Consider the following 15,614-nt stretch of genomic DNA (forward strand, 5'->3'; position numbering starts at 1 on the left):
ATAATACTCATCCATATAGTTACTCACACACATACTAACACATGCAAATACACTATCAAAAATCCATTTACTTGATTATACGGCTATATACACACCACTACACTTACTTCTATAGAAACGTACACATACTTACTCTCTTAAATAATCAGTTATAGAAACACATACTTATTTATACAGGAACTCTTCTAAACTCTCACTCTCACATATACTCAATTATATACATCAATACTCACATAGACTAGTTTAAAACATATGTAGTTACTCATAAAGAAATTATTGAGACAGTCATTCACTCACTAATACACCCATACACACACGTATCCACCCATACAGTCCTGCATACATGCTGTCTTCAAAAGACATACAAACAGTGACTCAGTCATTCATGCATCTATGCACTAAGTAATATCCCGCGCCGACCCATAGAGACACTTATACTGATACTCAAAAAACCAACTAATAACCCATATACACACTCATATAGCTACTCACCAACCCATGCAGCCACTTATACACAAAGTGAGTGACTGATACAGATATTGACATATTTAAACATTACTCACTAACCTATGTATTTGCTAAGATTCACTTAATCAATCAGTTATCCAATCAATTTTACACAAACAGAATCATGCATTTAGACACTTATATACCCATTTATTCTTCCATCAACCTTTAGATATACATATATAAAACATATTTATTTTTCAGAAAGACACACATTCACTGGATGATGTCATCAGTGAAGTCATCAGTGACATCATTTGAGATGTCATCAGTGATGTCATCAGGGATGTCACTGACCATGTCATGAGTGATGTAATATGTGACGTCATCAGCAGTGCATTGCAGGCATGCGAGTTATAGTTAAGTATAACGGGGGAATTTCAAAGGTTTTTTAAATGCTAATTTTTAACTATAACGTGAATGAAACATATGGTTTTTTCAGTGAATTTCAAAGGTTTTTAAATGCTAATTTTTAACTATATAACGTGGGTGAAACCTAAGGTTTTTTCAGTGAATTTCAAAGGTTTTGTAAATGATAATTCCTAAATGTATTAATTACTGAAAAATTGTTTTTTTGAACTAATTTTACTCATTTTTATAATAAATATTTACATATTATTTTATTTTATTTATATTTCATATTGTACTGTAAAATAATAATAAAACTAAATATAAAAATATTTTTTCAATTAATTATTTTTTTTTCACAAACAAAAATTAAATTTGATATTATTCCTTTTTTGGGGGGGATAATCGCACCGTGCACTTACGGTGAACGCACAGTTCTTTGTACGGTAAATTGTCTTCTGCGCGTACCCACACACACGTTACGCATACGTTTTCACATTACGCGGTGCATCGGCGCTACAGCGTCATCCACGCTTGTACAACGCGCCGTGCACGTTCCCCCGAAAGTTTCATAATATTAGAAACGTTATATCTATATATTTATCGTAAATTTTAATAGTAGACATTATCTGGGATATTCGAGAAAATGTTTTTTTTTAGTTTTAAGAACCGTATGTTACATTTTAAAGTAATTACGAATATCGCGAGGGTATGGTGTTCGAACGTCGCCCCGTGAGAGGAGCATAAGCGCACCGTAAGAGCTCCGTAAGCGCACGTACAGTCATGTGACATGAAAAGAAGAGATTTCATTGGTTCATAATACTTCCTACTGCAATTGTTGAAGGACCCCTCCAATTTTGTTCATTCACTTTGACTTTTGGAGGAGTAGGACCCTTTCTTTGTAGCTGAACTAATTTCAAACTTTATTTGACTATTATGGCTGCTCAGTTTCCAGCATCTTCTGAGCATTCTTCAGATGACAACACCTTTCTAGCAGAACCTCCTCAGAAGAAAAGGAAGGAGGCATTCATTTGGAAATTCTTCACTTTTTCAGAAGATCAAAAAAAAGTGAACGCACCAATAGTGACCTGCCAAATTTGCGGTACAACTCTTTCTCGCGGGGACCCAAACAAAAAATATTCTTTTGGGACTGCAAGTATGGATCGACATGTGAGAAATTTGCATCCTCACAACTATGCAAGGGAGAAGACTCGCAGTCTGCAGGATTTTCCACCACCTGAAGTGCCGAGCTTCAAGTGCGCCGCCTCCACGATCAGGAAGCACTCCTACTCATGTTATTGTTCCTCAATTTGCAAACATGAGGTTCCTCCGCAAGTTTTGCAATGAACATTTATGTTATGGGGAGCAGTCAGTGGACCTTATTGTTAGGAGGGAGGAGCAGCACAAATTCCCCAAAAATTATTTATTTTTTTAATTTTGTGATGCAGGTCCACAGTTTTTTTTGAGAAAAGTTATATTTCTCTAGTTTTTGTTGCTACATAAAAAATAAAAAAATTGTTCAAAAAACTACAAAAAAGTACAAAAGAAAAAAGAAAAAAAACAGTTATTTTTAGAACTACCTCTACTGGTAAAAAAAAGAACTATATTTCTATGTTTGTCTGTAAAAGTTTGTCAGAAAGAATGTGTAGTTCATAAATGATTGAATGAATATGAAAGTGCAAAACTATAAGGATGTGCTACAGAATAAATCTATAGGGTGTTTACCTATAGTATACTGTAGTACCTTCGAAGCACTTGAATGTAACATATGCATATAAATATGTTGCAAGTCTATGCTTCAATTTGCACTATTGGTGAAACTGCCTGGATGAATTTGTATGTATTAAGGGCCGTTTTACAACCCCCTTGTGCCTCTTTTACACAACCGTTGCATCACATTTGTCATGCAGCAGTGGTGCAAAAGATGTACCATGATGTATGCTATTTACAATCTGACGTAATTGGAAGGTGCGTCACATTGTGAAGCCATGCGCCAGAAGGAAGCTTTCCTTCGTAGATGAGGGATGTTCTACTGCAGGAATGCCTCCTAAAAGTAACTAAGTGAAATTTATAAAATTTCATTCAGTCACTTTTGGGCTTATACTGCGTCAAAACCCTGCACCTGTTTAAAACAGGTGTAAGAATTGATACAGCATTATGAGCATAGGGCCCAAAAATATCTGTACTGTAAATGTAGGACAGCGTCACAAGGCCATGGTTGTTGCTAGAAACACCCCCACCAACAACCATTGCACACCCCTTTAACACACAACACTGTATTAAAAGGTCTGATATTTATCAGGCAACAGTACACCAAAAAAAGTGCCTTACAGCTATCTTAAAAATATTACACTGACAGCTGTGCCACAGAATATCACAAAAAGTGACGTTCCAATGCCGCAAGAATTCTCATAAATGAGGCTGTGAATGATTACAATTCTGCGAGGAGACTGTCTAAAGGGATTTGAAACAGTGCATGCCCTAAGCCTACTTTACCTCATAAGTACTTTGGTACTGCCTGAATGATTAGAAATCTGCAAGGAAACTATCTGGTTGAATGTATAGCAGCTTCACTTTTAGAATATAGGCTTATAGCTCGCCGTAGAGAACTATACTGGCTATTAAAGACCCTCTCCAACATTAAAGGCCCAAGTTGAAGGTGAGAGCCTTTAACAAGGTAGAGGGACTTTAATAGCCAGTATAGGCCAGCTACGAAATGCTATAAAGCTATTGGAACATTCTGCCATTGGAATGCAGAATGTTCTAACAGAAAAAGACAAACCCTTCAGGGAGTGTGAGGGGATTGGAATCTCTCTAAAGCCTTTATTCATAGTCAGAGCAGTAAAAAAAGTAACATTGCAATGTTGGAGCTCCAGCGTTATACCATCCATTATAAGCTTGCAGCAGTACATTGTTATCAGTAGAGCGCCCAACATTCCAATGTTGTAAAACAGCCTTATAGCCTAATGTAGAGGGATATACCAGGTATTAAAGGCCCTCTCCAGCGTTAAAGGCTTGAGTCAAAGGCAAGGGCCTTTAACAAGGGAGAGGGACTTTAATAGCCAGTAAGACCCAGCTACAAAGGGCTATAAGGCAATTTGAACATACTACTATTAGAAGTCAGAATGTTGTAACAAAAAAGAACAAAGCCTTGCGGGAGTGCAAGTGGATTGGAATACCCTCAGGCTCTCTGAAGCCTTTGTTCACAGCCAGAGTTGAAAACAAAGAAAGATTGGAATGTTGGATGTCTAGGCTTATGCCAGTCATTATAAGCCCGTAGCACTCCATTTTTATCAGTCGAGCTCCCAACATTCAAATGTTCTAATAGTTTGTAGATAAGCAGATACTGCTGTATGGGTCAATACAATACTGATGTATATGGCCTGGTACCGCAAGGTCACCAGGGCTCTAGCGCACTACAAAAAGCTCAAATTATCCAATTGAACGTTTTCAAAACAACTTTATCAATAGTTCATCAAAATTTTCAGTAAATATTCATACATATTTATGCAATCATTCTTGAGTAAAAACAGTCATATCATTATGTCATGAATACATGTTTCACAAAACAATATATTGAAAAAACCCAATGCATTTCGGGGCTAAGGCCCCTTCGTCAGGGGTCACAAGCGTAGGATCATTCGATAGAATATATATCGAATAAAATATGCCGTTGATGACAATCGATCTGTGTTGTGGATATGGGTAATCTTCGAATCTTATTTGAAGCCCCAGTTATAAGTATCTGCAAGCCTTTTACTTTGTTTCAATCGGAATTTGTATTCCGTAGACCGGATAGGGACGCCGTACCCAGCAAAGAATATTTTTGAAACTGCCCAAACTTTGTTATCTTCTCAGCGAGACCGATTGTTTTGTGAAACATGTATTCATGACATAATGATATGACTGTTTTTACTCAAGAATAATTGCATAAATATGTATGAATATTTACTGAAAATTTTGATGTACTATTGATAAAGTTGTTTTGAAAACGTTCAATTGGATAATTTGAGCTTTTTGTAGTGCGCGCTAGAGCCCTGGTGACCTTGCGGTACCAGGCCATATACATTTGATTTACACAGTCAGCAGGCACTGATCTAGCGCAGCACACTTGCGGAACAAACAATAGAGTTGCATTAAAACGAGTGCAATACCCACATCTATTAATTTTCAATACAATACTGAAACAGTAGAGTGAGAATGATTGCTGAAAGTGTAATAATGCACGCTGAAGAATTCAATATATAAAAGAGTAGTTTGTAGTTACACAGAAGACTGCAAGGATAATTTATGCAGGTTTAAAGCAGTCCACGGCCTAAGACGTACTGTCCTCCATGAATATTTGGATACTGACTAGATGATTACAGTTCTGCAAGCAGACTGCCTACTGTATTTTAAGTAGCCTCATTTTTTACCCACTGCATACAGAAGGACATTCCGTTGAATAGCTCTGTTTAATACTGGATCAGCAATCACAGAGACTTTGCTGGAAGTAAAAGGATATGCACCTGGAAATAAAAACTATAAAACACAAGTTTGGAAGTGCATAGAGCAGTGCATACTTAATCTATAAAGGTTTGAATCACTCCATGCTCTAAGACTCACTTTATACTGTAATAACTTGGCTACTAGCTCAGTGATTACAATTGTACAAGAAGACTCTCTCAAACCATTTTTAATTTTTAATCATAAATTTATTCTTGTAACATTTCATAATGTAATAGAACATCCAGCATGATTTCATCAGAAATTTCATTTGGTTCATCATCAATTTCAAAACTCATCACATTAAACTCGATGTCATCTAATGCTTCACCAAACTCATTGTCCAAACTTTGATCTAAAAAGTCACAGCTGATATCTGCAGCATTCATTTCTTCCTCTTCATTGTCAATACTTGTAAAATGTATGTTCAGCCTTTGTATGACACTGTTACTATTTTCGAAACCGTCTTCCAAATTGTTTTGTTGATTTTCCATACTGAATTTCTTATGTTGTAGGTCCTTGCACAAAAACATAAACACTTCATTTTATCATTTTCCCTAATACATAATACAAAACTAGCTTTATCAACTATTTTGTCCTTTAAAATATATTATGCAAAAACCTTTCTAAAGTACTTTATATAATTATATCAATTAAATTTGCTTATATGAATTTTTGGTTGTAAAATGTCCTTGCATTTTAAAACCAGTCACTGTTTATCATTATAAGAATAAACTAAGACTATTATAATTATTATAAAGTGCACTACTAAAAAAAGTAAAAAATATCTATTCAGCTTACCAGTTCCAAAGCCGTTGATGTGTTGTAGTAGAATACAAAGAACACAGGTACACTCGCTATATATTTTTTAAAAAGTCTTCAAATGTGTTTCAAAGATACCAACCGTCTTTACAAACTTTTGGACACCATAGACGTTGTGTTACTTCACTTTTGTAGAACTACATCCCATCGATTATTTTTGATACTTAGTTATACTTACCTTCAAAATAATTAATTAAAAAGAATAAGAATTATTGCAAATTTAGCATCTGTAAAAGACAAAAAAAATACAGTTACAATTTATCTTTTACAACACAAAATCATTTTTAAAGCATTTCGTTTTCCTTTTTTGCTGTTCTCAGAATATATTGAATTTCACTAGAAACAGTGAGTTCAATAGTACTCATCACATAACAGCGGGGAAAAAAAAGACAATCAGGAATATTACCTTAAAAAAAAAAACAATCTCATAAACAATCTAAAAAATAGAAATAAAACATATCTTAAATGTTTTTTTCTAAGACCAATTTCTTACGTAACTATGAGGTATGTCAACCAATCCTGATATAACAAAACACCATCATTAATTGTATTCCATAACAAAACTTGAAAAAAAGTTATTAAAGGTTTCACAAACTTTTCCCGATGGGCAAATAGTATGTGTGAAATTGTTACTTTGAAACTTGTTCAATAGTAACTGAACATTTGCATTCCAGTGTTCTGATCCAACACCATTGATATCATTTGCACCGTCCCCAGTGCTGATCCGTCAGCCCAAAGCTATTCAACATCTTCATAGCCACCCTCACATAAATTGCCCAACCTCTTAACCACAACATTATCTCTTACGTTGACGATATCCAGCTCATCCTCTTCCTCACCAGGAAACCACATACCATAAAAAACAACCTCCACAACGTAATTAAAGACGTCACCAAGTGGATAAGGAGTAGCTCTCTAAATCTGAACTTGCACAACATGAACATACTCATCTTCAAACCCACCTACTCAGCTTCAGATGACTTCTGCTGGCCAACTACACAATAAACAGTACCAACACCTACTGAGCATGTACACAACCTATGATTCATCCTTAACTCCTCCCTCTGCATGTGTAACCAACTCTACAGCATCAATTCATATTGCTATAACACCCACCACATGCTCTGTAACATTTACAAGTGCAGCTTAACTAGAAGAAGAAGAACAGTGACACAGGTTGTCATTAACAACACACTACACAGTGGCAACACACTCTACACAGGAATATCAAGCAAACACCAACAGCGACTACAAAAAATCCAAAACACCTTTACCTGACTGATCTTCAAAATCCTCTGCTACAGCCACATCACTCACGACCTCATACACCTACACTGCTTCAACATCAATATGAGCATTATCCTTCAAACTCCTCACACTCCCTTACAAAATACTCTCCAACACCAAACTAATCTACCTTAACAGCAGTAATCATGAAAGGATAAATTTTAGCTCTTAAAATTTAGGCATTAAAAATATTAGGTAAGAATTTGTTAACTCGTTAGGCAAACGTTGCTTACCAACTAATTGAGTATCATTACAAAGCGTCCAACCTTTCAGACATCTTAAATAAACAGTGTAGTGTCCAGATGTTGTAGAAGGTACATTATGAAAAATAATTGCAACTGCTACAAAAGTTCTTCCTGATATTGATACTTGAGTAGCTACAACATTTTTAATTAAAGTTTCCAATTTTCTTCAATCAGCTCAGCATTAAAATAACATACTATCCATAGCTATGTATAAGTAATGTTGATGACATTTCTGATTTACATTTCCTACGCTCCATGTTTTGAGTTGTTCCTCTAACTAGATTATTAAAAGACACTGATTCACACTCTGGTAAAGTCAAATATATAAATCTTTCAGTGTCTATGTTAGTGGTACATGTAAACAAACAATTTTGACACTCATGTTCCCATTTATAAGAAAGGCCAAAAAGGGTTTCAATATCTATACCTTCTTCTTCCAATACACCAAGCATAAACATTAAAAATTCTTGACAATCTTGCTTTATATTTTGCGTAAATTAAGTAGAACCAGAACATATGTCCAAAAGATTTAGAATATCAGAAACACTTTGTATTTTAGTGCTATCATTACTAAATTTCTCAAAAATAGAAAACAACAATGAAGAGAATCTTTTCTCCCGATTTTCAGCAATTTGCTGTTGCAAACTTTGAAGAAGAAAAACAACATTAACAACTACATTAGCATAGCAGTTGACACCACAACTATTTTCAAACTGATATCCAACAGTTTCTTCAACACTATCCTTTTTCTTTTTGCTTGCAGGCGCAACTTCATCTTGTTTTTTTCCTTTCTCTACAGTTTCACTACAGATATTCTCTAATCTTCTTTTTCTACCTACCACACGCTTTTCAAACACCCGATATTGACCTAAATTGGGTGCATATTCTCTTCTTAATCTATTATACTCTTTCACACAATTTACATCTGCAGTAACCTTTGTCTCATCAAATACAATCCAGATAAAGTTCTCACTCGGTACAAAGCAACATATGCCATACCCTCTTTAAACACAGTACTTCCAATATTCACTAAAGCACTATCTACACTTACACCTTGAGATTTATGAATAGTCACTGCATACACCAAAGAAACAGGAAACTGTTTTCTCCAGACATACAAATCTTTTAAAAGCAAAAATCGAGCTGGACAATGACTAAGTTGTTGTACTTCAGCAATTTCATCAAATTTGATTTTCAAAAATTCCATCATATCTCTATTTACATAATTAACAAAAACAAAAATATTACCCATTGCTCCATTTACTAAACCTTTTTCCACATTCAAATTACGGCGTAAATTAACCCTGCAGTTTACACATGCATACAAATTATTTTCTAAACCACCAGTTTTACTTATCGACTTCTCTAAAGAATCCAATTTCCTCTTCATCTTTTCAGTCAAAATAATAGTGATTCCTTCATGTTCAATTTTGTCAATAGCTTCCAATTTTATAATTTCTTCATTTTCCAACTTTAACATTTCTTCATTGAATACAGAACATTCACGCAGTGTTGGCATTAAACAGATTACAGAGTTGTTTTCTGCAATTTTCATATATATTTTCTCAGGAACACAATTTTCATTTGGAAACAAATTGGGAATTAATTGTTTCTGTAATGCTTGTTTGCCATGTTCTGTCAGTTTTCTAATCCTTATATCTTGATAATGTTTTCCATAATCTACATCATTTGCCTGACGCATATTTGTAATAAGTTCCTTATATTGAAAATATGACCAAATGTTAACATTTCCAATACTCCCCAAAGACTTTTTGGTATCTTCATGTGTCAGTGTTTTAAACACTGGTTGTCCTTTTACTGGAGTAAGTTGTAGAAGATCTCCAAAAACTATCAAGTGTTTTCCTCCAAATAATACGTCATACTCTGTTTTAAGAACTTGCTGCATTCTTAAATGCACAAAGGCAAGCATTAAGTTTGCTACCATGCTTACCTCATCAATAATGAGAAGTTTAATTTTCTTCAAGACTCTTGCAACGTCAAAAAAAGCTTCTCCAGATAGCTTGTAGTATTCCAATTTGTTTTCATGCTCTACTGGTAGCATTAATAAACGATGTAAAGTAATTCCTTTAACATTGTGTGCGGCCAACCCAGTTGGAGCAGTGACAACACAAGACAAATATGAGTCAGTTCTTTTGTGTAGATAAGTTGAAATTACTTTTATTAAAAAACATTTTCTTGTTTCAGCTTGTCCACTCATGTATAATCGGATAGGTTCAAATGATGAGCAAGAGCACTCTTTCTTTTCATGAAGTAATCCATGGTTAATCTGTTCTCTCACTTGCTCATATATTTCTTTCTGCTCAACATTTAGTTGTTCTTCTAAGTTTCCTAAGTTTCTTACATCTTCTAGAGCTTGATACATTGTTGTTTCCACCTCTTCCATAGCAGTTGCTGCTTCATTTTGAATAATTGGTTCTCCTACTGTATCCTGACTTAATGAAGCAGAAGTTTGACTATCCTGAGAACTGTCTCTAGCAATCTCAGCTGCAATTGCAGCTTCTTGCTCGATTTCATCATTCAACGTCTTCACATAATTAGCAAAAACAGGATATCCTATAGTGTCTTTAGTAGCATTGAAGGAATCATCATAGCTCTCAAAATCTCCAAGTAATTCCAATTCTGAACGCCATGGCTTGAAAAGTTGCAAAAGAGCTAAATAGTAAAATTCCCTTTGTCAGGTGTTTCACAACTCAGTTTACGGTGATTAATCAAATGTCCTTTTCTTTGTTTCACCAGAAATCCTTCAGAACCAATCACAGCATATATACTATTATTGATGTTTTCTGTAATATTCCGTTTAAAAATATAGTTTTGCAACACTTCATACAGACAAATGTTCTCAAAATGATGTCTTCTATTTGGATAATATGTATCCAACATATTTGTTTTCACACTATCTGTACTATCTGGCTTCTTTCAGCTAAATATTCAATTTCTTGTACAGATTTAAGTACTCGGTTTCGTGTTGCAGCAAGACCAAGACTCACCCAAATGATTCTTCTAGATTTGGAGTAAAAACTTGCGGATGATAAGCGATCCGAACATTCATACGCTCCAATTGCTCGATGAGATAACATCCAAAAACTGTAAGTATATAATTTCTTACTTAGACTCTTCTCGTGAGAAATCTCTTCCCACATTTCCTTCAATTCTGTCTTTTCTGATTTGGTTATGTAAGATGTTACATATCGAGCAACAGCTATGGAATTGTCCGCTACGTATTGAATATCCATGTTAGCATTCCACATGGACAAAATTACTGGGTTGTAATCATTTATATATTTTGACTCTTCATTTCTTCTTAAGTTGTAGGTATTTTTTGGAGACTTTCTTCTGATACTATGTCGCAGAGATGACATAAAATTGTTCACTCATCCTTTCGATATTACAGGACGTGGGAATCCAAAATGACATTTAGTATAGAATTTATCCTTTGATTTGTACTTTCGTCGACAGTATTTGCCACAACGATTGCTTTAAAATCGTAAGACTTTTTCTCTTAAGTCCTTATCTTTTGTACTTTTTGGTATATCACATGTTCCATATTCTTCAATAAAAGACATTACAGTGTCATCTGAGTATGTTCCAAATTAGGGAGCATCTTTAATCCATATTATCATATGAATGTGAGGAGCACCTCTTGCTTGATACTCCTTTCTCCAAAAGAAATCCAAAACCTCTCCAAGAGCAGGATTTTTTTATTGGTGATAAAAGACATCATAGCTTCAAATCTATGATTGAAATACCTGCATACATTAACTGGATCCAAAGAACACAATTCTCCAGGTCTCTTGTATTCAATATTTACTATATTTGCATTCGCCTCTCGAAGAAATTGAAGTAAATCATCCCAAGCATATTCAGCACAGTTTAGAGTAAAGAACTATGTAGGAGTTCCTAAGTTCCTTAGCATACATTTAAGTTCTCCATGACGACGGTACCAGTACTCATTAGTACCATGCTGACATGCCATGAGATTAATCAGATGAGATTCCAAAACATTATCATTCAGGTGTACTTTATCTATAAATTCCTTTGCTGAAACATTTTGCAGATGTACACCTGTTTTCAATATATGATTTACTGCATAAGAAAGTCCAGACAAGTCACTCTCAAATAACAGATGAAACAAATACAGAATACATTGTCGAAATCTTGGATCTTCAGCATACAATCTTGATGTTCGGTATTCAGATGAAGGAATCTGCACAGGTCGGTCATCATATCGGCCACCTTTTCCTGTTGGAAACAACTGAGGAAAGCAGCGAGCTTTCAAGCTTTTTTCCCATACACTAATGGGATTTCCCTTTGCTTCTTTCATTTGGAACAACTCTATAGTATCCCCCATCACTTCTTTAGAATGAAGTGGATGAACACTATAATGTTCGTAGATTTCTTCTGTTCTGGACACATCCACTTTTTCAATTTGTCCAGATGGCAAGTCACTGTCTTTTTCTACAGTTATTTCTTCCTCTCTGAGAAACACATTTTCATAATATTGATTGTTTCTTATCAGATACAACGTTGCCTTTTTCACTTTCCTAACATCCACTAATTCCTGCCAGATTGTCTTACTCTTAGTAGGAACACCATTACCTAAAATAACTAAAGGTTCATCTTCTACATTTTCTACACCAATTGTTTCAACATTTTTCTTTAAATCTAGAGGCAAATATACAACTCTTCCCTTTAACTCTCTCTGTAAATATGAAGGAAGCAATTTCCCTGTCTAAGGCTCCATACGAACAATAGCGTTAAAATGGATGAACACATTGAATAAGAATAGACTCATAAGTATTTAAATCCATCAATTCAGAAGGAATATTTACCAACTCAAGATTATTATACACAGCTCTAGCAGGCATTTTATTCTCATCTAATTTATTATAACAATATTTACAAATACGCTGATCAGAATCCAGATTAAAACAATTCTCTACCAACAAATAGTTGCAAAATCCTTCCACTCATTATTATTTTCCTTTTCACTTTTTAAATACAGATCAATAGTCCTGTTCTGATTTTTATAATGAGTACGTCGACAACAGATACAAGAATAATTTGGCCTTTCACCAGAAATCACCTCGAACTTAGTTATTTCTTGCTCACATTTTTCTGTACTACAATGCTGTACATTCTCTTCTACATTTCCTTCAATTAACGGATCAATTTCTGCACAGTGTTCTCCGGGACCAAAATAACTAACCTCAATTTCATCACAAACCTTTATTACATCTGGTACAGATCCATGCAAAAGAGCACTGTTCAACTTTTCTAACATTAGTGCTGGACTTTTTGCATAATACAACCTTCTCACTAATTTCCTCATTTGAGTATGATGAACTGCTAACATCCTGAAATGGTGAAAAACACTTTGACACACTTTTTTAGAAAGACAAGCTAAAGATAGTCATTGCAATCCAGTAATTTGTCTCACTCTGCAAGCGTCTAATCCTTGCAACATCTTAATCTTTTGTTTAACACTTTTCTTAGTATAGTTATGTAGGAAATTGCTTACAAAATCAATAGACTCCTGCCGTACACTACAAATACTACTACAATTCCAAGTGTACACTGGAGCTTTAGGACGTCTCCCTAAAACTTCATCAGCTAACAACTCTTCCTCATTTCTAGGAACAATTTGCTCTTTCTCAATAGGACAACCATTCTCAATAGGACAACCATTTTTAACTTCATAAGCACGACCAGTAGTGTCAACTGCATGCAACAAATCATTACTCTGCAGATAACTTTCTTCATTAAAAAAAGGCTCAGAACTTGAACTATGTCTCCATTCACCCAGAAAAACCTCCGAAAAATTAGTTTTGTTAATTACTTTTCTCCACTTATGTTTCCTCTTCATTGAATGCATTGCCTTATCTAGTGATCGAATTCTATTGATTACTAAAATGAAGTTTTTTTTCAATTCAAATGCTTTCTCAACTACATTTTTAATATATTTTCTCTTCTTATAAAATGTGGTTTTCTTCTTACAATTCTTTATTAACTTAGTCAAATTGAACAAAATTCTATTATAAAACATCTTTCTTCTTATGTCGATAAATTGATTGATCCTTCTTTAAGTACATACATTTTTTTCTGGAGTTGTTCTATGAGTCTTTTTTTCCTCTTAGTTTCAGAAACACTCACAGTATTGTTTACTCTGCGCACACTACTGTTAGCAGTTGTCAATCTTCGAAGAAACATCTTAGTTTTCTTACCAGGACTTTTTTCTTTTTGTTAGTACATTGATCTTCAGGTAAATGTTGTAGATGAGTCCCCTATAAACAAACTGCTTTCTTTCGTCCTTTTCTCTTCTCTATTTTTGAAGGCATATTGTTTTTTCTTCAGCGGTCACCAAAAGAATCTATTGTAAAAAATATATATCACTTTAGAAAAATAAATGACATCAAACACACTATTATATTACTTATAGGAAGACACGAGAGATTATGACAACAAACATAACAATATGAAAATAGAAAGACTTACAACAAGAGAAAAAGGACTACAAGACAATATAAAACATAAATGAAAAAGAGGATATAAGCACACAGTGCAGTAAGGGGATAAATAGAATATGAAAACACTGGAAAATATGAAGAGATAATGAGGATTATGAGGAGAAAAGTAACAGTATGAGGAGAGAAGGGAGAGTATAAGAAGAAAGATACAGAGTATAAGAAGACAGGGAAACAGTATAATAAGAGGTTAGACAAAGGAGTATAAAAAGAAGTGTGACCATTAGGAGACAGACGAGACAATAAGGACTGAGAGACATTAACAGGCCCATTACAATGGCAGGCAGATTGCCCCCACCAGGCTGCCATTACCCACCGCCAGCCTGGTGAGGACAATCCACCTGCAATCCCAACCAGAATGACCCCCTACTAGAATGACCTCCCGCCATGACTATCAGCTCCACAGCAGTGGGAAACATCGTCCACTGCTTTTCTGCCGTGGTCACCTTACGACCGGGGCGGAAAGGGTTTAACATGGTAGTGATATCTAATACACACCGCCAGCCATACCATAATGGGCCTCTGCAGATGCCTTTTCGTAGCAGCAATACTGTCACAGAAATGCATGCGGTCTTTACTGTGTGGGCCTCTTGTACGCCCCCAGTGTAATAGTGTAATTGACAGTGCACATGAGAGGAACCTGTGGTATCTCCCAGCATTCACATACACAAAACGAAGATGATGCAGACAGAGGTAGTGATGCTACAGGAGAAGGGGAGATGGTGCAGACAGAGGGGGAGATGATGCAGGCAGAGAGAGAGATGATGCAGGCAGAGGGTGAGATAGAGCAGGCAGAGAGGGACATGGTACAGGCAGAGGGTGAAATAGTGCAGGTTGAAGGGAAAATGGTACAGGCAGAGGGAGAGATTGTGCAGGCAGAAGGAGAGATAATGCAGACAGAAGGGAGATGGTATGGACAAAGAGAGAGATAGGAGGAGAGAACAAGCAGGCAAAGAGACGTATAATGAGAGAGAGACGATCAAAAGATCAGACAACGGATTATTAAAATAAGGGGTACTATTAATAGACAGAGGAGACAATGAGCACAGAAACACACTAACAGAACAGACTGTGAGAACAAGCAGCACTATAACGAAAGACAAGTGGAAATAAAGAAAAAGGAAAAATATTACAAGCGAGGAGACAGTATAAGCAGAGAGAGGTAGACTGTCAGCAGAAACTGTGAAGATTATGGAAAAAGGTCCAACTATAAATCCTTAATTTACACAGATTATTTTTTGCCAGCATTACACCCAAAAGTGAGACACAATAGTACAAGAAACAGACCCAAGAGGCTTCTCAGTGGCGTCACTAGAGGGCTGCAGAGGGTGCAGACCGCACCAAGTGATACCATCTGCTTACACTATGTATATAACAC

The sequence above is a fragment of the Lissotriton helveticus genome, chromosome 1_1 (assembly GCF_964261635.1).
Source record: "Lissotriton helveticus chromosome 1_1, aLisHel1.1, whole genome shotgun sequence".
Classification (NCBI taxonomy): domain Eukaryota; kingdom Metazoa; phylum Chordata; class Amphibia; order Caudata; family Salamandridae; genus Lissotriton; species Lissotriton helveticus.